Source organism: Nyctereutes procyonoides, unplaced genomic scaffold (genome assembly GCF_905146905.1).
Source record: "Nyctereutes procyonoides isolate TBG_1078 unplaced genomic scaffold, NYPRO_anot_genome, whole genome shotgun sequence".
In the NCBI taxonomy this organism is placed as follows: domain Eukaryota; kingdom Metazoa; phylum Chordata; class Mammalia; order Carnivora; family Canidae; genus Nyctereutes; species Nyctereutes procyonoides.
This window is the reverse complement of record NW_026575147.1, coordinates 13013208-13036807: the sequence shown is the minus strand read 5'-3', so window position 1 is coordinate 13036807 and position 23600 is coordinate 13013208. Positions and strand designations below refer to the sequence as shown.

At 49.1% G+C, this 23600-nt stretch overlaps 1 protein-coding gene across 2 annotated transcripts in view; it reads left to right on the top strand.

The window, feature by feature from the left end:
* Positions 1–807: 807 nt before the first annotated feature.
* Positions 808–23600, top strand: part of NGF (nerve growth factor) — a 52918-nt gene continuing 30125 nt past the window's right edge. Inside the window, exon 1 of one of the 2 annotated variants that reach the window (XM_055312551.1) lies at positions 808–838. The gene's annotated coding sequence lies outside the window, so the exon portion shown is untranslated. Of the gene's footprint in view, positions 839–3252; positions 3373–23600 lie in introns of those variants that run through there. The other variant, XM_055312552.1, reaches the window with a different exon arrangement.

Below are 23600 nucleotides of genomic sequence, written 5' to 3'. Positions count from 1 at the left end.
TGACAAAAATCTTGCAAAGCTGAAGAAAGCTGCAGACCCTCTACCCAGAAAAATGCACACATTGAACACAGACATACAAGTTCGCCTACAATTTCTGAGGCTTCAGTGACCCCACCAAGGAAGCTTCTGGAACTCAGGCCCTTAATTTAAAGCCCTGAGTCTAGGTTCGGCCGTCTAAGTACTCCGGGCTTTGTCTCCACGCCAACTCGCCCCAGCCCAGGGGGGGCGGGGGTCGGGCCTTTTACCTGGTTCTGCTTCTCAGAGCCGCCACCTTCCCCCGAACCGGAGGAGCCTGGCACCTGCATCTCGCCAAGCTCCCCTGGGTGCTCTTTTCTGGCGGGTGCTGGGTGGTGTCCCAGGCCGAAGACTCTCTGGGCCCTTGTGTCTCACTGCTCCACGTCGAGGCCAAAGCCCAGGGCACCGAGCGTGACGTCGGGCCGACCCCGGGAGCAGCGAGGCAGGGGTGGGGAGGTGCGGGGAGCCCCGGACAACTCCGCCCACAAGAGCTTCTGCGGTGCCGCAGAAGACCCCCGTCCAGGCTTTGCCCGCGGCCGTGCCGACCCCCGTGCGTTTCCCTTTGACCCCTTCCCTGGCTGCGTCGAGCCGACCCTCCCGGGAGCCACCGATCTCTCGCACCCAGGACCCCCTACAGCCGGGCACCTCCGCCCACCAGAGCAGGTGCGGGGCCGGGGCTGGCGAGGGTTGCGGTGGGGGGAGGATTTGGAGCGAGTGACTCAGGAGTCCGGGGGGAGGGGCTAAGGATTCAAGAAGCTTGGGTTAGAGCAGCTCGGCGCGCCTGCACAGCAGAGCGCGCTGGGAGCCGGAGGGGAGCGCAGCGGTGAGTCAGGCTGCCCCGAGCCCAGCCCCGAGAGGGGCGCTGCGCGGGCAGGGGCGCGGGCGCGCGCGGCTGGGCTCCCTGGAGCGAGGCACGGATCCCGGCCGGGCCAGACCTCCGGGCTCCCCCGAGGCTCCCGCAGGCTGAAGTGCAGCCAGGGCGGGAGTGTCCCGAATGGGTGCGGGAGCGCGGGGCCCCGGCTGGCGGCGGGTCGGAGGCGAGCGGCGCGCTCTCTCTTGGGTCGCGGAGTTCCGGGTCGCCCGGTGGCCCGAGGTCCGGGAGGCAGCGCTGGGGTCTGCGGTGGCCACGCGGCGATGCCGGGGGCTGCGGGGCGGAGGGCTGGAAGGGGACAGCGCGCAAGTGAGGGAGCGCGGAAGAGCTTAGAGAGAGGGATGCGCGGGCTGCGGGCGCGCGGGGGCCGGAGGAAGGGTGGTCTGCGCGGCGGGGGCCAGTGCGCAGCGCGCCCGGGCGGGTGTCCCCAGGAAGGGGACCAAGCGGGCAGGGCGCGCTGGAAGTGGTGCGGGGAACCGAGTCAGGGACTCCGGGCGCCTCTGCGCCTTGCTGGCGGGCTGGGAGACCCGAGCGAGGGCCCCCCGGGGCTCGCCAGGAGAAGGCTGCGCACCCCCGGGGGACCTCCAAGAAGCCGAGCTGGACCAAGGTCGCCAGGGTTCAGCCCTGCTGCTACTTGGGTCACACGCCTCACCTCCAGTTGTCTGCTGCCAGGTGTAGGAGAAGCTGGCGTGGAGGGGTGGGGCGGGCAGCGCCTTGGGTCCAGGAGGCAAGGGCAAAGGGGAGGAGGCAGAGAGAGGACCCAGGGGTCAGGAACGGCATCTTTGAGCCAACATAAACAAGTGGCTCAGCTCTGTTTGATTACAACTCTCCATCTTTCAAAAAAAAAAAAAAAATCTGAGATTTTCGTGGAAGGTGTTTTCTGCTTGAACTTTCTCTTCCCTTGTGACTTGAGAGATTAAAAAAGATCCTGCTTGCTAGGCTGGTTTTTCCAAGTTGTTCCAGGTTGGAAGTTGTAACAGTTTGAAGGATAATTTATGGGTGTTTCATGCATTAAAGTGTATTACAGCAAAGCCTTTTGGGTGCTGTGGGTATTAAGGAAAACTTAGTGCACGTTCCCGGCTGGAAACCAAAATAGTGCTCTCCTGGGTGTCTCTGCCCCATCTGTCATCTGAGGCCAATGGAAATCCTGGAGAAAAAGCACTTGATTAATTGTCCTGGCTCCATCCTCTGGGCGCTCCCACTGCCAGTGCCAGCCCCCACTTCCCCTACATGTGCGTGGCCAGCTGCATCCTGCAAATTCAGACATAGTGGTGGGAGGCCCACCCGCGACATCTTTGCAGGGTCTTCAGACTCTTGAAGCTGTCAATCAGTCTCCTGTAGGGAATACTTATGCCTCTCAGGCAGCGCAGAAAAGGCAGCGGCACGTAGGTCTGCCAGCCCTTCCTTCGCGGTGTTTACAGGTTGTTGTTGTTTTTTTTTTTTTTCCAAATGTCTGAAACTTTCTCCCTCTGCAGAGGAAAGGCTACTTTAGATCTGGATGGGCGCCTTCTGTGGGTCTTATTCCAGAATAAGTCATATGTCAGCCTGGGCAACCCAAATGTCAATCCGTGTTGGGCAGCGTTCCCGGAGGTTCAGAGGAGACCTCAGGACTGGGCAGCAAGGGTGGGGAGGAGTGGTCTGGGGGCTGGGACTGGGGCTGCTGGCACTGACTCACAGAAGAAGTACATGTTCCTCATGCTTGGGTCGTTGGAGGGGGTGGGGTTGAGGTCACATGCTGCCAAACTCCTCCTCCTTTTCCCAACATTTTTATGCAGGTGCAGAAAAAGGGCAGCCTTAAAGGGGAAAATGTTAGGAGACACTACAAATAGGAAACCAGGGTCTCTGGGGGCATGGGGATACATGTCTTGATGGAACTGTAGGAGCACCTCAGAGGATTTTACAACCAGCTGCTGGTGCCACACCTTCCCTGGGCAGCCATCTTTCCCCCTGGAGCAGCCCAGGCCTACAAGCGAATCAGGAAAACTGGGTCCACTCGGGACAGTCATCCTAGTCTTGGTGACTCTGTCCCCTCAGTCTTTCTCAAAGGAGTGAGGTGCTTGCTTCCTCCTACTGACCACCCTACATCTCTCCTGGCTGGGGGGCCGGAGGGAGGCTCAACACTCCTCTTCTCCTCCATGTAGAAATCTGTGTCGTGGCCAGGAAGGGGGCCCCAGCTGCCGACATCAGCAGGGAGGGTAGGGCATGGCAGGGCAGGGCTGGAGCCTGAGGGAAGTTTCTCATCATTACTGAGATTAAATTGATGAGAAAATCTCACCTCTTCACTCTGAAACAAGTGCTGAGCACTACTGCCGCAGATTCACTGACTGCCCTATTGCATCGGCAACTGCATTGGAGCTGCAGAGAAATTACAAGGAAGTATGCTACTGCTCTTCCTCACTGTGCCTGGAGCAGGAGTGAGGCCCGACCCCCAAGCAGACATCAGTGCAAGACCAGGGACCAGAGTTCCAGCCATCTGTCTTCTCCCAGTAAGAACTTGGAGGGATTTCGGGGTCCTGAGCAGGCCTTGGAGACCTTGGCGGGCAGCAAATACTCTGTACCCAGGGGCAGTGGAAGGTGTGCTGAGGATTCACATAAAATCTCTGAGTATCTCTGAGCAAACAGCCCATGTTTCCAAAGGGTTTCTCTTTCTTTGACTGGCACCTCTGATCTTACAAACCACCAACTAAACCATCAGCTCTCAGGTTTAGCCAGTCTTGAGAAATCAAATCTGTGATGGACCAGTTTCACAGAACAGCATGTGGTGGCATCAGGCAAATAAATGTAGATGGAAGACCCTTCCCCAACCCATTCTCAGGGACCTTCTTGACAGTGGGCAAACAGTTGACATCCTGACTCCAGAGAGCGGTAACATCAGGATGGCCCTGAGGCAGAAATTCAGCTGGAGAAACCCAGGCTTTGGGGTAATTGGTCTTTCGGTTGAGTGTGCATGAGGATAGAGTTGCCCATCCTTAGAGCCAACAAGCCAAGGAGGAGCCTTGGAGCCAAAGAAGATAGACCTTCAGCCACAATGATTGACTAAGACCAGAAGAAGAGTTCTCGTGCTTCCTAATGTTTTTATTATTCTTTTTTTGTCTGCTTTACATGTTTTTGAGGAGCCTCTATATATTGTTGGCCTCAGACTTTGACATAGTAGGAATTGGGTTGAAACATTGAGATGATCTCTTGACATTTTCCTGCTGTGCTTTGGGCAAACGTTCCATGGTAGCTTCCTGAGTTGAGAGACAGGAGAGAAAAAAAAATCTTTGTGACTTTGAATAAGTCATTAAACTTGTCAGGCTTCACTTTTCCACTTTTCCCATCTATAGGAATTAATAGTGTTTCTCAATGGAGCTGTTGGCATTTGGGGCCAATTCTTGGTTAAGTGTGACCTACTTAAATAATGCAGGAAGTTTAATATCCCTACTAAGTGTCAGAAGTCGTGGTGACAACCAAAAATGTACCGCCCCCCCATCCCCACATATGGCTAAATGCCTCTTAAATGGATAATACTGTTCCCAGTCAAAATTTCCTTTGGAAATTACCAATACAGGCCTTTCTTCTAGGCCATACTGTCTGGGCATCAATTACTTAATCCTGGAAATGGGGCTTTAGAACTCCAGCCCTGGGCTTCATCTCCAAGAACCAGGGTAGCAGGCTCCAGGAAGCCATTGGCAGGAACCTCCGTGCTGTGGTCCCGCCAGACATCACTCTTTGCCTTTTGTCAGTGGAGTGTGACTACAAATGACCCACATGAAAAGAAAACGAGAAAGAGTAGGGGGAAGGGACAGGTGGTGTTAGAGCATGGCAGCTTTCCTTCTCTGCCATATGCTATGAAAAACACAGGCAGACTGCCTGCCCCAGGTGTCCACGGCTCTGGGAGGGAATCCTTCCCTCCTCTACTAAATGGACCACACTCTGGCACCAGGAGGTCCCTTCTCTGAATGAGAGAATGAGGAAGCAGACCTCTCTCCGGCACTGCCAGCACTTCAATCAACGTGGGGACATGTTGATATCAAATTAATACAACTGTGCCCAAGCTGTGAGAATAAATGGGAATCAAAAATGTGACATTTGATTGAAAAAAGTCAGCGAGCAGTGCTATGTGGGAGGGGTGGTGCTTGTAGCACTCAGTTTCTTCTCAAGGAGACTGGCTCATGTTATACTTAACCCTACCCCAAGCTCTCACCATAGGACAAAAGATGGAAGCAGTTGAGTATTCACAGTGCAAAGGGCTAAGATGAATGTTACCTTTGGAGAGTATTATAGAAACACCTGCCTGCCCCGCGCCCCACTAGTAGCAAGAGAGAGAAGACTACTGACACCATTGGGCTGCGTTGACTCCTCCTACTACTCCACCTTTGGGCTGGGGGAAAAGGACATAGGAGACTGAGGGAGATCCCTGATGAGGCTGAGAATGGTCTGGTGATGCAATCTGTCAGGTGGGACTAGCAACAGTGTTTTTTTTTAAATTGCCCAAGAGTTGGGCCAGCATCTTTCATGTGTGGAGAGTCTTTTCATTAGTAGTATTAGTCAGAGTCAGACAGTCAGGGCTTCCCTGAAAATCGGCCACGAGGCTGAGCAGACAGAGACGTTTGAGCACTGTATGGGGTGGGTGAGCCTGCAAGTGCAAGGACCTGGCTCCCAAGTGAGTGGGACCGAATGGCCCAAGCTTCCCACCAAAACCGTTCCACCTTGAGGGCACTTGGTATCCACTACCACGGGAATCGTTGCCTGATAACCACAAGATGTTTGCTCTTTGGTACAGATGGGCTGATTGTCCCATCCCAGTGTCCTTTGGCTGTTCCTTCAAGTAGGCAGGGTTGGTGACATGATCACGTGTCTGCATCCTGCCTGCTGTTCCTTGGTGAGCCCAAGGGGACCGACTGTCTGGCAGAGGCCATGAGAGCTCAGGCCGGGTTGGGTGTGGAAGGAGGTCCTGTCTCACCTCCCCGTCACTGCGGATGTGAGGCACAGTTGAAGTAACTTATATTTCAGTCTGGTGACATGCCATTCGTGTTTGGCCCTGAGCACACCTGGCTCAGAGATTAATGCACTGGCTGCTGCCTTCCCCTTGTCGATAACTAGATGCTGAGTCGCTGAGGTGGTGGGAGATGCCAAGGGAAGCAGGATCCCCTCAGAGAGGGATTTCGCAGCTGGGCTCTCACTGTCTCACAGATGCTGCACTGGGTGGCCAAGGGGAAGGGGACGATCACCCAGCAGGAGAGCTGCAGGACGGCATCTCTCACATGGGCTTCTCTTCCATGAAACAGAAGTAACCGTAGTACCTGCTCGGTCAAGCTGCTGTGCATCGTGAGTGGGACACATGCTGGGACGGGCCTGGCACAGGGAAGGCACTCTGAGGGCACAAGTTTCCCTTGCATGTTTTCTTCCTCAGGGGCTCTCAGTCTGACAGGGACCCCCTCTTCATGCTGTTTCACTTCAGGCCCTGCAATATCATCTTTGCCCTTTTCATATCTCTGCATATAGAAAACGTTGGGGGCACTTGGGTGGCTCAGGGGTTGAGCATCTGCCTTCAGCTTAGGTCATGATCCTGGGGTCCTGGGATTGAATCCCACATCGGGCTCCCCGTGGGGAGCCTGCTTCTCCCTCTGCCTGTGTCTCTGCCTCTCTCTCTCTGTGTCTCTCATGAATAAATAAAATCTTTAAAAAAAAAAGAAGAAAGAAAGAAAAAAAGAAAAAAAAAACTTTGCTGAGTTGGGAGGAGAAATCTTTTTGGTAGCATTGAGGGATTCTCTAGGAATTTCCTCACCTATATTTGGACCTTCTGTAATTAACATCCTCATTTTGATAGAATTTTAACCAAATGCTTCATTTCTGGATTATCTTTGCCTCATAATTTCTGGGTAAAAGAAGACGCATGGATCGTCTCCTGTGATTTCCTTCCAACAGCAAACTTCTTCTCAGACTTTTACTTTAAAATGTTAGGCCGTGTTCTCTAAATAAGGCATTTCTTGAGAATGGCCATTTGTACTGGCAGCTTGAAGTGTGTTTTGGTTCCTTACCCCACATACCAACGCCTCCTCCCCCAACCACTTGTGTCTTTAGGATTTTATGTATCTTATCAAGTTTACAAGAGAATAAAGAAGGAGGAAGTGGATTTTCTGTGACAGCAGGGCAGTCGTGCTCACCATACCAAGGGTCTGTGGCTGAGCAGCTATTGCTAAACCACATATTACCTGCGGTTAAGGGCGGGGGGGGGGGCAGTCCCCACACCACTGGGGATGCAGGTCCTCTGGATATTAGGTCCTTCTCCTAAATCAGCATCTTTATTAATGTGCTAGCCAGGGGACTGGGCACGGGGGGTGGGGTGGGGTGGAGTGGTTCATGATAAATATAAGTCATGATCCCACCCAAGGAGCTTGCTCAGGAGTCAAAAGTAAAATGGCTTTCCAGGCTCATCAGATAATGTAAGAGGGGTAAGTCCAGAGGCTGGTGGGGACCACAGTAAACTGCAGAGTGTGTGTCCCATCAAAAGGCGACACGCCAGCTGTTGTCTGCAGGATCATGGGTCCAATATGACTCGATCTTCCAACTTTTCAAGAAAATTCAAAACTTGGAACTTGAATGTATGATCTCTTCACTTTCAGAACCTCTATGCAGACTAAACAGAATCTGTCAGTAGCTTTTTTATTTTCTCATTTAGATTAACACACTCGGAGCAGTCAAGAGCAGCACCAGAAGGGGAGACAAGTGGTAAAAGTGCTAATGTGGTGACTGTAAGAGCCACAGGAAGGGAGAGGTGTGAATGATGTGGTGCACTCCAGGGAGGCTTCCTGGAGGTGGCATGTCCTGTAGGCAGGTAGGGCTGGATAGAAGCATCCCCGGCACAAAATCAGACAGCAGGAGCTTCAGATCCACGCTCCACTTCTGACTGCTTCTATGACCACATTCCTTAATCCCTGTATGCTTCAGTTTCTTCATCTGTAAAAAGGACTCGTAATACCGATCTCAGAGGGCAGTCATAAGGTGAGAGAAGAGAACGCCAGAAAGCCCAAACTTAGCCCGGAAGCCACAATGCAGCAAGTGTCCTGGAAGCCTGAGCTTAGCTCCTAATGCTGGGGTGGGTGGGGGTTTGGCCAGCCCAGAGGGCTTCAGAATGCAGGGCCAGAAGCAGGAAAGGGAAGGGTTCCTCTCTGAACTCTGTGGACAGTTGCTTTTCAAAGACTTGGGTCTCGGTTGCTTTTTCTGCCCCAGGAAAAGGACCCAAGGTGTTGGTTGTCTTTCTCCTCTCCTACCCTCCTCCTCCTTCTCCGCAAGGCTTGTGGCCACGTGCCCACTTGTTCTCTGTTAGGATCCCACCCTTTTAAAAACCTGACCTAGGCCAAAGCAGAAAAACACTACTCAATAAGAAGGAAAAGTACTCCGGGAGGCTGTATAGACATGCACGGCAAATATTCAAGGAATTCTTAGGAATAAAAAAAAAAATTCGTAAATCTGGATTTTTGCATGAGGCCATCCCAGGAACATGTTTTCTCAATTAGCGTGCACATTGCTTGGAGTGAAGTCACTGAGTCCGTGGCTCGTCAGGGCTGACTCGCGCTGAGCCATCTGATCTGGACTTCACTTTCCGTGACCTAAATCTGATTCAACCAACCCCTGTCACTGTCCCTAGCAGTCGAAACAGAATTGTCCCTGAAGTCCTAAACCAGGGTGGAGACCTGCACAGTCCCCTAAAAAAGCAGTCTAATTTCAGATCCTAGATGGATTCACAAAAAACCTGAGAAAGCCAACACTACTCTTGATGGATTCCCCACAACATCTCCTGTGTGCCTTTTCCTTTGGCCTGATTGTGAGATGGTGAGCGTGCATTGGCCCACAAGAGCAGATGAGTCCTTTAGATTCTACAAGCAGAGAAAAGAGTTTCTTTTACAAGCATGCATATCAACTGCTTAAAATATTGTATTAGTTGCTGCCTGAGATCAGCGATTATGTTTTCTGGATGATTTCCTAGACTGACTCTTTTCCAAGCAAACGGCTTTGTCAGATATTTGTAATTTCTGAAATATTTGATTAATGATGACCCCTCCACCAGAGGGATGGTCCAGAGTGCATAATTAGCAGCATGCCTCAGAAGCAAAGATGCTGCCCAGCATCCAGCAAGATCAAGCAGGAAGCTTGAAAAACATTTGAAGTCAACCACCATAGAGTAGAGAGAAGGAAAATGTTTTTCAAAGTACAGATTGAAACCCATGAGGAGGATGTGAAACCACTTGAGTGGTACAACACTCTCTTTAAATGCAAGAGAGTGGAAAAAATTTTTTAAAAATCAAAATGCATCACAAGTAGCAAAGGGAAAGTATTCATGAAACTTTTGTTTTTGTTGTAAATATGCTTACACATACATATGTGCAAACTGGATGGTGATGGGAAATAATTTTTTTCACTATGAGTCATGGTTGAAAAAGGTTAAAAACTACCGGTATAGACGACAGCATGGTTTATGAGGGGACATAGCTCCAAAGCAGACAGACTTGGAGTTTGATCCCAGCTCTGTGATCCCCAGTTGTGTGACCTAAGTTTGCACAGCATCACTGTCCTCTGTAAGGTCGCATGGATTCCATCATCATAAGGCTGTTGTGTAGATTAAGTGAAAAAGATGTATGAAGTGCCTGCCACCAGAGAGACCCTCTGTGAGAGCTGCTATTAGCATCTGTCTTCTCTTTCCTCCTCCTCCTCCTTTATCCTCTCTGTCTCTCTCTCTTTTAATGTAAGAGAGGAGAATCTTTTTTAAAAAATCAAAATCAAGCACAGACAGCAATGATCATACCCTGTCTCCATTCCCACCCTTTATAGCACCTTTCTCCCATTTCATGTTTGCAGAGCCATCTTCCTGTGATTCTGTTCCCCACTCTCGACCATGACATAATCATCCAAGGGACACAAGGCATCCTTCTCTGTGACCAAGAACCATCAGAGAGTATCACTGCCTTTCCTGGCTGTGTGACCAGGATAAATGCTTTGGTCCTAGAGTGGGCACAGTGACTCTGGAAGGAGCTTCTGTTCCCACAAATCACATCCTTCCCCTCTAGTATATTTTTATAAGGGCAGCAGAGCTAAGATGCCATTAAAATGTTGACATTGTCAAAATTCTAAAGAAGTTCCTGCCCAGAGCAGAAAGCCTAACATTTTCTCATGAGCAAGGCTCCAGGCTGCCCAATGCGGGGGGTTTAAGTTTCTCCCCTGGTATAAAAAGTGTGAGGGCTCCTCATCAGGACACTGGAGTGGTCACCTTCAGGCACACCAAACCCTAATCTTAACCCTAGCCCTTACCCCGACCCACAATCTGCCACTGACCCCAGAACTTCCCTTCTCAGTGGAAGGTACAAGTGACCCACACACCAAGATCCTAGTTTGGGACCACAAAGGTGTAATGTCCCAATTTTCTTGACAGCCTAGCTAATGCAGCCCCTGAGGACGGACAGGAATGATGAACTGCTTGCCTCTTTGTTGGCGTAGAATTGTCTCCTGCCCCACCTCTGTTTTTCTCTGTGCTCCCCTAGGGCTCATTCCAACTCTCTTGTCATAAAGTGCCCTCTCACTGGGCCCCATTTTCACCACTAAGACTCAAAGAGGATAATTAGTGACATCTCCTCAAATGCTGAGTTCCTGTCCAGACCAAAGATTTAAGGCTCGTATATGGGCACTTAAGACAACTCTGAAGTTTTGGGTCAGTGGGATGGAAGGGAAGAAAGAGGCCCTGGTTCCAATGGTGATTTTCATCTCTGTAAGAGTATCCTTCTCTCCTCCCCACTACCCATTCTGCTAGTCCCTATAGAATCAATCTCCCCAGGTCAGTTGTACACTGTAGCTAACGTTTATAACAGAGGGATGTCACACCCGGCTCCCTTCTTCTCCCAAGCACCTGAGTTATATTAAGCCAAACACTGGAGCTTGAGGGGGGACTGCAATAAAGCAGCCGAGAGGCTGTTTAAATACATCAGCATTGTACCTGGTCTCGTTGTTTTTCTTTTCTTTCTTTTCTTTTTAAGATTTTATTTATTTATTTATTCATGAGAGACACAGAAAGACACACACAGAGAGAGAGAGAGAGAGAGAGAGAGAGAGGCAGAGACCTAGGCAGAGGGAGAAGCAGACTCAATGCAAGGAGCCCGATGGGAGACTTGATCCTGGATTCTGGGATCACGCCCTGAGCCAAAGGCAGATGCTCAACTGCTGAGCCACCCAGGCATCCCTTATTGACACACACACAGAGAGAGAGAGTGAGGCAGAGGGAGAAGCAGACTCCATGCAGGGAGCCCGACGCGGGACTTAATCCAGGGTCTCCAGGGTCACACCCTGGGCTGCAGGCGGTGCTAAACTCTGTGCCACCAAGGCTGCCCCTGTTGTTTTTATTTCAAAGGAAGAAACAAATGCTGCCTTATTTTTCCTGTGTCCAAAACAGGGAGCAGGAAAAGAAAGTATTTTCACCCTTTCTGAAACTTCCAATGACAAATGGAATCAATTGTCCCAGAACATGCCCCATCACCAAGATGGTTTCTTAGGCTTGAAATGAATTACCTTTCTTTTCATCTGGGTTCAAGACTGTCGTGTCTGTCCTTTCCTGGGGAAAGTGTGGACACCCAGAAATGTCTTCATTTTCTTTTTTGGAGGTCAGACACCAAAGCCTTACTCCAGGCTTCACGCCCACATGTCAGCATCTCCGTATCTTGGAAATGAAAGAAAATATTTGGGAGGGGGAGGGCTTTTAAGTGTTGTTGTTTTGAATTTTTCTAAAACACAGTAAGACATGTCAGAAAGTGGAGGGCTTAATAAAGCAAAAGTATGTCTCAGGGGTTCTTTTTAAAGGATCTTTACAGTTAAGCAAAATAAGAATTTAAACTGGCACCGTACACAGAATGTCTACCTCCTAAGCACTTCAATGTCTGAAATGATTATGGGCCTATTACAGAATTCTGACTGGCAAACTCATGCTTGGCAAAATTCTACAAACCTTTTTGTAGCTTCTTTCTTTCAGGGATTGGGAGAGTTGTTTTACTAGGAAGAAAAAGTGGTTAAGTCGGATAGGGGGTACTTCTTTCACCTCAGTAATACTGAGATCCAGGAGACCAGGGATTTACCCTTGACTCAGCCTTCTCCTAGCTGTGTGACTTGGGCAAATCACAGAACCTCTCTGAGCCTCCGAATCTTAATCTGATAAAATGAGAGTAATGATACTGTGTATGGGAGAGGGCTGCTGTATTGGGTATGGTTGCCAGCTGGTAAGGCACAAAAGCCCTGGACAAGGAGAGAGACTCTAGGTACCGGTGCTGGCTCTGCCCTTGGGTGGTGGGGGCCCCTGACAGCCACTTGCCCTGCGTGAGTGACCCCCTTCTCTTCTGCCCACACCAAATGCAGCAGCAGATGTGGAAGCATTTCACATAAGCCTGGCTAAAATGAGCTGTTCCTGCCACAGTGGGAACAGAGCCCATGCCAGGCATGGAGTGGGCCCCTAATGCAAGAGGCCAAGGGCAGTGTGGAAGAAGTGTGGAAGTGGGATCAGACTCACCAGGCTTCCAGGTCCAGGAGTGGGGGAAAAACAAAACACAAAACAAAAAACAAAAAAACAAACATGTGATCAAGGGTGACTTACTGTACTTCTCTGATTTGCAGTTTCATCAGGTGAAAATGGGCCTAATAGCTCTTCTCAGTGAGGATTAAAATACAATGACTTCTAAGTCATTTGCTTGCCCCAAACCTGGTTTCCTAGGAGTCGTTGATGCTGAAAAGAAATGGATGCCTAAGGGGACGCCTGGGTGGTCAGCAATTAAGGGTCTGCCTTCCACCCAGGGCATGATCCCAGAGTCCTGGGATCGAGTCCCACATCGGGCTTCCTGCAGGGAGCCTGCTTCTCCCTCTGCCTGTGTCCCTGCCTCTCTCTGTGTCTCAAATGAATGAATGAATGAATGAATGAATGAATGAATGAATGAATAAATAAATAAATCGTAAAAAAAAAAAAAAGAGAGAGAGAGGGATGGATACCTAAGGAGCTGCCTGATTGTTCAGTGACTGGACCGTGGACAGGAGGAGGCAGGTAGAGTCACCGGACCAGATGCCTCAGGGACATGAGTTTTCCCAATGTCCTTTCTCCCTTTTCTATCCCCTTGGCTGGCTCTGCCTTCTCCTGACTACAAACATTTGAATTCCCTGGGGCTCAATCCAGGCCCCTTCTCTTTTTGTATCACTCTCTCCCTAGATGTCTCATCCTCTCCAGGCATTAAATACCACTGCTGGGGGTCTGTTCCCAACACGGACTTCTCCCCTGAGCTCCCGGCTCTCATGGGCTACTGTCACATCCTCTTGGATACTGCAAATTTAGGTCTTACTTTAAGTCTTCCCTATTTTAGATAATGAGATCACTATCCCCACTCTTATCTGGACCCCAAATCTAGCAATCAGCCTTGATTCTACCTTCCTCATTACCTCTTGCTTCTCATCCATTGGCAAGCCTTGATTTCAACATAAATTCTGAATTCAGTTGAGGCTCACCATCCTACCATTGCCTGGTCCAGACCACTGTCATCTCTCCCCTGGACTAGTATGGGAACCTCCTAATGCAGCTCCCCTACCTCCACTCTTCTTCTCCCATAGACTTTTTAGTCTGGCTGCAGTCCGAGTGGCCTTTTAAAGATGTCAATCATGGAGTACCTGGGGGGCTCAGTGGGTTAAGTGACCCGCTCCTGGTTTTGGATCAGGTCATGCATGGTCTCAGGGTTGTGGGATGGAGCTGTGAGTCAGGCTTCATGCTAAGTGGAGAGTCTGCTTGAGATTCTCTCCCTTTGCATTCCCCTCCCCCTCATGCTCTCTCTCTCTCTCTCAAATAAATAAATAAATAAATAAATAAATAAATAAAATCTTAAAAAAAAAAACATGTCAATCACATCATTTCACAGTCCTCAATCTTCCTTCCAATGGCTTCCCATTATGGACTCAAACTCATAGTCTTGCCATGGCCTTATTTCAGTGGTTCTTAATTGGGAGTGATTCTCCCCTGGGGACATTTGGCGACATCTGGAGACAAATTTTAATTGTCACAAGTTGGGGACGGGGGTGGTGACGCTGGCATCTAGTGGGTGGAGTCCCGGGATGTAGCTAAACATCCTACCATGCACAAGATGGTCCCCCCCAGCAAAGAATTACCTGGCTCAAAATGTCAGTAGGGTTAAAACCCTACTGGGAGAAACCCTGCCTTCATATGATCTGGACCCCGACCCTCTCTCCGACATCCTGCATCACTCTTTTCCTTGCCAGCTATGTGGCAACCACATTGACCTTATTGCTATGTCTTCAGCACACTAATCTGGTTACTGTCTCAGGGTCTTTGCACTTGCTATTTCCTCTATTTGGATAATTTCTGCCCACAGATCTTCTTTGTATGGTTCTTTTGTTCATCATTTAGGTCTGCTCAGATGTCATTTATTTTTTTTTTTAATTTATTTATTCATGAGAGAGAGAGAGGGAGAGAGAGAGGCAGAGACAGAGGCAGAGGGAGAAGCAGGCTCCATGCAGGAAGCCGGATGTGGGACTCGATCCCAGGTCTCCAGGATCACGCCCTGGGCTGAAGGCAGGCACCAAACTGCTGAGCCACCCAGGGATCCCCAGACGTCACTTCTTGATTGCTCTAATTTAAAATATCAATTTTACCTCCCACCACACCCTGCCATCAGTAGACTATAGTCCCTTGCCATGCTTTATTTATTTTATAGTACTTAATTCTAGTATTTGTTTCTGTATTATCTGCTTTCTTCACAGGAATCTAAGAATGAGGACAGGAACTTTGTTGTGTTTCTCAAGCATGACATAATAGGAGCTCAATAAGTGTTGAATGAATGAATGAATGAATGAAGTTGATAAGTATGGCACAGACATCGATTATGACCGAGAGCTAGGAAAGGACATCAGTGGGATCCTGCATTTCAGGGAAGGCTTCCTGGAGGAGGCGTGACATTGGCAAGCCTGTGCAGTCCCCTTCAGCTAAGGGCCCCAAATGGAGCAGAGCTCTGGAGGCTTGGCCGCCTCTGGTAAATGTACAGGGGAGCTGATGTGGACCAGAGCTGGGTGTGAATTTTAATATCAAATGGGAAGGAAAGCAAGGGTGAAGGGCTCTGAGATGTACGACTGAAGAGAAGAGACAGGGAAGGGAGGTGAGTGGGAGAAAAACAGGGGCAAGAGAAAGAAATCTAAGTTCGAGTTGGTTCTGGTCAGGAGCAGAGCCCAGGATAGAAGGAGAGAAGAGTAGCCAACTCAGGGGAAGATCTCTGGGTCAGCTCATCTTGAAGGGCCACTGGTCATTTGTGGAGAAGGAACTAGGGGGATCTTCCGCCAGCATTTTCCAGGAGCCCATGAGGGGCTGAGTAGGACCTAGAGCACTGGAAGGGCCCAGTGAGGGGTGAAATCAAGTATCCCTCAGGGCTGGCGGAGACTGGGTCCTGAGCAGCACACTGACCTGTGTTGAGATGATTGTACAGGAGATAATTACGCAATCATGGTTCCAAGCTAGTCTTCAGGGTCAAACATTGGTCCTATGCTCCAATTAAAAAAAGTGATTCCCGTAATGTCACATGTGATGGCATATAGTCTGTATTTAGCACATGTCAGATGATGAGCAGATGTTCCTCAGGTCCCCAGACTGGCCCCTTGTGCCACCTCACAATCAAAATGATGATGTCCCCCGAGCAGGGGTAGGGGGCTCGGTTCAGACCATGGATCCTCTTCCAAGGTCTCAGAATTCCAAGATGTGTAGATTATGGAGTCTCCCATGGGAGGGGAATGTCTGGTCCCAGATACAAATGGCTCTGGTTGTCCCACCATCTCCCCTAAGTGACACAGTATGGTCAGGGTCTGTGCCCTCAGGGCCACCTCAGGACACTTACTCATAACTCTGGTTCCTTTTGCTGCCTGGACACTTCTGAGGATATGACTACAGGGGATTAGCTGGCCAACACCTCATTTTATTAGTCTGTTAAATGTAGGTTTAAAGTAATACACCTCGGATGGAGACGGCCTATTCCAGCCTACCAAAAATACCATTATGAACGTTTACAAGGTCTAAAGGATGATGTAACGGTGATGAAATTCAGATGTGTCGCATTACCCCAATGTCTAATTTAGCCCTGACTCAGTCCATAGAAATATGTATTTCCCCACAGACATGGCTCATAGCTGCCTCGTAGGGAGAAGGTGATGAGGTTGTCTGTCACATAGCCTTGGAAGTCATTAAATGGCCGAGTGACTATTCCTTCCATGCTCCCTCAGAGAACAACTGGCTTTGACTTTTTGTTCACAAAACCTGTCTGCCAACTTGTCAATGGGGCCACCTTCCATCATTAGTTCTCCTTTCTGGTATACAGAGGTTGGATGCTTTCAAACTTCTCCATCAAGAGGTGACCTCTTACCGTTCATCATACAAAGAAATAACATGGTTGGTAGGGCTCAGACGGATGCTCATCCTAGGCACAAAAGCTTTAGCAGCCATCAAATTCTTTCCATCAGAAGGCAGGTTACAGAACTACGCACAGACAACAGAGCAAGCAAAAGGCTGGCCTTGGTCCCTCCTTCCCACTGGTTGTGTGATTTTATTTATTTTGTTTGTGTGATTTTTAAACATATCATATAAACTCCTGTTTATGTATATGATTCTCAGTCTCCTCAACTGTAAAATTGAAATAATAGTAATAATCATAATTCCTCCTTTATATAGTAGTAGTTAAATGAGAGAATGTACGTAACCACACAGTATTTGGCACATAAAAAGGTGTTCAAACAGCAGATATTCTTTTTTTTAAGATTGTATTTATTTATTAATTTGAGAGAGAGCGAGAGAGCACAAATGGGAGGGGGAGGGGCAGAGGGAGAGGGAGAAACAGACCCCCCCATGCAGGGCTCTATCCCGGGACCCTGAGATCATGATGCAAGCCAAAGGCAGATGCTGAACCAACTGAACCACCCAGGCTTCCTTCAAACAGCAGATATTATTAAAATCTTGGAAAGTTAGATTTCAGATGTCAATGGCTCATGGAAATATTTTAGATCTTAAGTTCTTTGTACAGTGAGAGAGAAAGGGAATGGAGTTTAAATCTCTAGACAAGGAAGACAGAAGGTAGGTGTCATGATGTCACTGTGATTGATTGCTCATTTGTAGCATAAGCCTCAGTAAAGCCATCTGTTAGATGGGGGCAGTAATGCTTATAAAACAGCTACCATAGCACCTGGCACATAAGGCTCAAAGAGTTTAGCGCTGTTGTTATCATAATCACAACCTGTTTTCTCCATACTAGTTCCTCCATCAATCCTTTCTTCAAGTTGAGCTTCTACACACACAAGGTGCAACCTGGGTTCCTAAGCCTTATTCCAGAATTTAGGCTGGGACAGCTCTCCCTCACCTCTCAGGGTCTGTTTCTGCCACAGGGCATTTGCAGCCAGTTAAAAGTCACTCCAATGGATTTCTGGGATCCACTCTTCACGCTTCCACGTGGCTTTGTTTCGTGGAAAGGCAATATCGTGCTAGGCACGGACGGAGAAGAGCCCCTTTCCTTTCCCACCAGGGGCCTGGAGGTGACCCTCCCTGGCTCTCATCTCTCATTCCTGGGACGGCCACCAAAGCAAGGGAGCCACAGCCCCTTAAATGAATGTATCCAGTGACCAGCAAAGGAAAAGTGGCACCAACCTTAGCATTTGCCATTGGCTCTGCCAGAATGTGCTGGACCCGGATAGAAAAGAAATCCCAGAGACAAGCATCTTGTATGTTTCTTAGACTCTGGGGAGAAGTAAATTGTAAGTTGTCTCATTTATGATCAAAACTACCAAAACTTGTAAAATGTTCTGAAGACATTTCTATCCATGTGTCCTTAAGCAAACCTGTAAACATGGAAGGACATTTTTTTTCCCACCACAACTAGTAATGAAGACTAATTCTTACTAGCAGGGTGAGATATGTCTTGAAGCTAGGTATTCAGCAGGTGTCTGTCCCTGAGCTCTTGCTGTGTGCGTTGTATGTACTGTGTTGTTCTGGGCTTTTGTGGACAGCAGGGATGCTTACGACTGAGGCATTTGTGAACTGATTGGCAGTTCTTAGTTCCCTTTTAATTCCAAGGAAGCCTTTAGCCTTTTGGGAAAAGAATGACGGACATGAATCTAATACCACAGGGCTGGCTGTCACATGAATTCTTCTATGACCCAGGGCCTTGGACATGAAAAGGAAACAAAAACATTTCATTATAAGATTTTTCTTCTTCCCTTCCTCTCTCTCTCTCTCTTTCTCTCTCTCTCACAGACATATGCAGGCATGCACACACACACACACACGTGAACACATATAGGCACATACATATATCACACGCACACACCACACAAAAAAGTGGACACATTGCTGAGGTGGCTGCAAATATTTGAAAATTGCACCACCCTTTTGAAGTCTTGCAGTCTTTTTTACATATATATATATATATAAACACACACACATATATATATATACGTATATATATATAAACATATATACGTATATGAATGGGTTCACAGGCCTTACAGCCTTGCCTGGAAGACAGTGATCAACAGTCACACCAAGGATTGGGAGTTTCTACTCTGGTAAAAGATTCACATGCCATTAGAGGGGTTTCTACTCTGGTAAGAGGTTCATGTGCCATTAGAGAAGGTGCCTTAGCAGGGCAGGAAGGATTCCAGCAGGAAGGCATTTGAGATTCGTTTGAGATCGGCAAGGTAGGCAGGGGCTGAAGGGCAGATGCTCCCAAAGCAAAGAAGCACAGTCCTCTTACCCTGTCTAGGAAAATGCTTTGATTGGTGGTGTAACTGGGCCTGGCTCACAAGCTCACACCTGCTCCCCAGTAAGCTTCTCCTCCTGGCTCCCACTGAGTGAGGTCACACTGCTAGCTTCCATTTGGTCATGGTGGGAATAGTCACACCATAGAAAGCAGCAGGTGCTACAAATCAGGACGCCTCTCCCTTCGGAGAGCCGATTTTACCAACACACCAGGGGCGCCACATGTTCCACCTGCTTCCTGGCTGAGGCTAGCACAGACCCTACCCTTTTAGCCAAATGCCTGATAACCCTTCCTGAGAAATTCCATGAAGAGCCTATTCCCAGAAAGACACTGTCAACAAGTTACTGGGGCCATAGAGCTGTTTATTTCAGACTCTGGGCCATCTGGCTTCTCCTGGGATCCAGGACATCTAGCAACTTAATAGCAAGCAACCAGCAAGCAAGAAAGAACCCATTCTTGTGGTCTTCGTCACCCCCCTGCCATCTAATGATATTTTATCAACCACCCACACTGGCCCAGTCCTCTGTGAGACACTTGGCTGGGCAGATTGCAAGTCAGGCTTTGACCCCTCAGGAATTCGGAGCCTGGCTGGGGCTTCTGGGCTGACATTGTTCCTCCTTAACATAACTTGGGCTGCTCAGGGCACAAGAACCAGGGGCTGACGGAGATGAGGGGATGGCACCACCGCCGTTTTCCCTAGTCTGTCTCTGGGCACAGGAAATACCGAGCAAGTGGAGGTCAGAGTTCACCATATAGATGACTTGGTCAAGTTTTTAAAACAACCAATGCTGCTGCCCTTGAGCCCCCACTGCTGCCCCAGTTCTCTGAGGACAGTTGCCAGAAGAAAAAGTGAGTTCTGAGTCCTTACAAAGACCTGCAAAGAGGGTGGGCGGGCATCCCAGAGGCAGGGTTTGCAGGGGAAGTACCTTTGTTTCCAGGGCATATGTGCACCTGTGTGTGTGTGTGTGTGTGTGCATGTGTAGTGTCTGCTGTGCATACGGAACATGGAGGAACAAATAGTGGCTGTGGATGGTGGTGCAGGTGCACGTGAGCAAGGCAGGCAGGGCTTTGAGATGGAGAATCCCAAATCCATAGGGTCTGGCTGGGAAAAGAAGCAGAGCACTGAGGATGGAGAGAATCCCTTTCTGGCTGCTCCCTTCCAGTTCCTGGGCAGGAGCCAGTGACTGCCACAGTTGGCCCATGCTGGGGAAGCACCCCCTGTGCTAGGGAAGTGGAGCCATTCATTTATTATCTTGATCTCTAATCTGATTTGAAAGGTGGGTGACACCCGTTAAGTCTCCCAACCAGGGTTTGTTGTGAAAGCCAGGCATGAACAGGCATGACTCAGGGGGTCCTGTGAAGCCCCCCAACATCATCTGCCCAGAGCCCCACTCCAGGCATGGCCACTTGGGTGGACAGTGAGTCTCAAAGTGAAACTGAAAGTGATCAGGGCAGTATTACTGGCTACTAATACCTCCTGTTGGATTCACTTCTAGGTCATCAGGCTGCACATGAGGGTGGCAGGAGATGCACAGAGGGGGCAAAGGCCTCCCAAGGCAGGTGTGGGTGAGAGGCCAGCAGGGCGGCTGCCGGTGTGGTGGGGAGGTGCTGCTGCTGAAGCAGCTGGCTTTGTCAGTGCTGTATGTTCAGAGTATGAAGGAGACCACGAAGGCAAGGGGGGCTGGAGACCACAGGAGCAGTGGGGAAGGAGGTGGCACCAGGAGAGCCGCCCCCAGTAATACAGGAAAAAGGGGTGGATGTGATGCCTCCAGGGCCCTGCAGAGATGCTGCATCCCCTCCCTGCGCCTTCCCTGACACCGCCTTGGGTCCCCAGGGTGCCTGCTGGCCCTTCTGCCAATGCGCAGTAATTGGAGGGTCTGGGTCCAGGTGCTGTGAGTCAGTGAGAAAGTCCGCAGTGGACCCCTGACAAGCCACCGGTGGAGGGAGGTAGACAGTGTCTGGCATGGTTGTAAAGAATGTGTCCCATGCAGAGTGTCTGGCCAAGGGGGTAGGTGGGGACTCTGCTTCTGGAGCCATCCCGCTAACACCTGCCTGAACAGAGGGCTTCCTCTGCTACTGCACACAAGGGCTCCAGGTAGCCCACCTGCATCGAGCACCTGGGCAGCACCCATGGGCTTTGCAAGGAGGGCCTCCAGAGAAGAGGGAAAGCCCAGAGGAGAGGGAAGGCGGGAGCCATAGGGGGACAGGGGAGAGGCTGCCCTTGTGGGAGGGGAAAGTGAGGACCAGGGTTGCCCACTTATTGACTCCTGGAGCTTACACCGGTTTCTCTGTTTCCTCCACTGAAATGCATGCCGTCTGGAGGGGAAGGGAGGCTCTCCTTATGAACATTGAAGTAATTAACTTGTTTATGTTATTATGCTCATTGCATAAATATTGTTAAATAAGACATCCTATTGCTGATAATTATCCGAGATCACAGTGAACATGGGGCTCCTGCCAACAGCAGGGATGCATTTCCGGTAATACAGCCAGTACCAAGTGTTCACTCTGCTGCCACAGAGTCACCTGACTGGGGTCTCCTGACTGGCACCACTGGGTGGAAGCTCCTTGACAACCCCAGGTGAAGAGTGCTCAGATAAAGTGCAAATTATTCTCTGTGGTCAGATCCCAAAGTATGTGGGTGACAAACACAGTGACATTGTTTCCTTGAGTGAGTACTGTTTTCCATATGTGGGAGGAATTCCAGACTTGAGAATTCTGCATCCAGACTTCATGGATTTTTTTTTCTATTTGATACAATACAACTAATGATAAAGAACAATACTAGCCTGGCTTTTGAGATCCAAAAGGCTCTGGGTCTGACCTCCCTAGGGATTGGACTAGATCCAACAGCAACTACCGTCTTCTCTTGTCAAGCTGGACCACAGGCTCCACGAGACGAACTTTCCGTTGGCTTCTGGAGTGTGGAAATAGAGCAGATGTGCCTGCCTACTAATGCGCTGTAGGATGGAACCACTCTCCAGGCTTATTGAAATCAGATGTCCAGCCCTCAGAGCTGCCCTGCAAACAGATGGTGCCTCCACGCAAGCGCCATCACGTTGGAAAATTCAAGAGCCATGACTCCCTCTCCTCACTGCCATGTGAAACTCCATTTTTACCGACTGGGTGAGAGAGAAAGGCCTTCTCTTCTCTGTCGCACACTCTGAGGGCACAAGCCTGTGCTGAAAGAAGGTACTTCTAGATAAGGTAGTATAGACATGTGAAGGCTGCAGACAGTCCTAGAAGGATGTGCTCCAAATGTTAGTCATCTCCGAGTTGGTGGGATTAGAATAAAAAACCAAGATGGTGTATCTAGAATTGCACATACTTGTTTGAGAAAATTTCAGTCGATCCCCAAAGAATTTTCCAAGGTTTCCTGAGGTTATGATGAAATCTTTTTTTTTAATGCAATATCCTTCCACATCACTTTATCTTGAAATTCTAGCTAGTTAACAAACTATCTCAATTGCTCCGATATTTCAAAGTTTAAGTCGTACTGACTTTCTTTGAGATTCTCTAGGTTGAAATTATGGAATCTGGGTAGAACATTAAGTTGGTGTGGGTTTGTGGATTAGCAGGTTGCTAAGGTTTACCTAGGCAAATCTGTAGTGTATATTCAGCCTTGGTTTCCTCCTCTGTACACAAAGCAGACAACTGCACCCATAGAAGTATTATCGGTGTTAAGTGAGATCATCTATTTCAAGTATTTTTAATCCATGGTACATACCAGGTACTTGATCAATTTTAGCGCTTCTGTATTCATTTGAATTAAATAAGTATAATAGTTCACTTTTCTTTTAAAGATGACACCAAGAGTGCAGCAAATAAGTGGGCAAAGGAGCAGATATCGAGTATCTTCTCTTCTGAATTTGCCTCATTTGAAATAGATGTGAGTGTGAAACAAATATCCAGGGCCCAGCTCAAGCCCTCCAGCCTCCCTGTAATGTTTAGTTTGATGAGGCTGGAATTTAGGACCACAAGGAATCTTAGAGATGATGCGTCCAGATCATCTTACAAATGAGGGAGGTGAGCGCAGAGGTGGGATGACTTAACCTGACAGCACAGAGTAACCGAGACAAAGCTGTACCCTGGGGTCCTGACTGTTGGTGCATCCCTCACTCTGACAGGTGCTCTCTCAGGTTTTCAACCTGCTGAGGTACCTGACGCCCCACTGGTGCCTTATACCACTAGTAACATCACCCAGCAGGCAGCACAGCCCTGGCTGTGGAATGTGTCCTTGGCAAATGGTTTGTTAATACAATTCAGCAATGACTTTTGTCATCTGATGTGCCAGCTACGTGGTCCACAATGTAAAGGATAGGAAGCTAAATAAGACAGTCTCTGCTTTCCGGAAGCTTCCAGAGACTTACCAGGGAAGGCACTGCAAGTAGTAATGGGGGGGGGGGCTTGTGTGGTCTCAGAGAGGGGAAACTTGTTTAATTTCCTCTACAGAAGATGGAAGGTCAGAAATTGGGTCACATGATAAACACCTCAGTGCACTTGTTCTCCAGGTTCCATATCCCAATCGCTTCCAAAGCTAGATATTTCCAAAATGTGTACTTAGAGCACTTGACTTCTTCCTTTAACTCCAGATTTCTGTGTCAGACTTTCCACTTGTATGTCCCATAGGGATCTCAAATGTAACATGTCCAAACCTAAACTTCTGTTTCTGCCCTTGAAACCTGCTTCTTCCCCAGTGTTCTCCGCCCAGATGGGAGCGAAAACCTTGGAGCCATCCTTGAGTCTCCTCCACTTCACAGTCGCATAGGGAATCCTATTTGCCTCTCTCCTTCCATACATGTCACTTAGAGTAGCCTCTCGCCTCCCCTACATTGCTGTCCTACCCCTGATCATTACCACCTCTTGCCCAGATGATGACAGATGCCACCTGGGCAGTCTTCCCGCATCTGCTCTTGCAC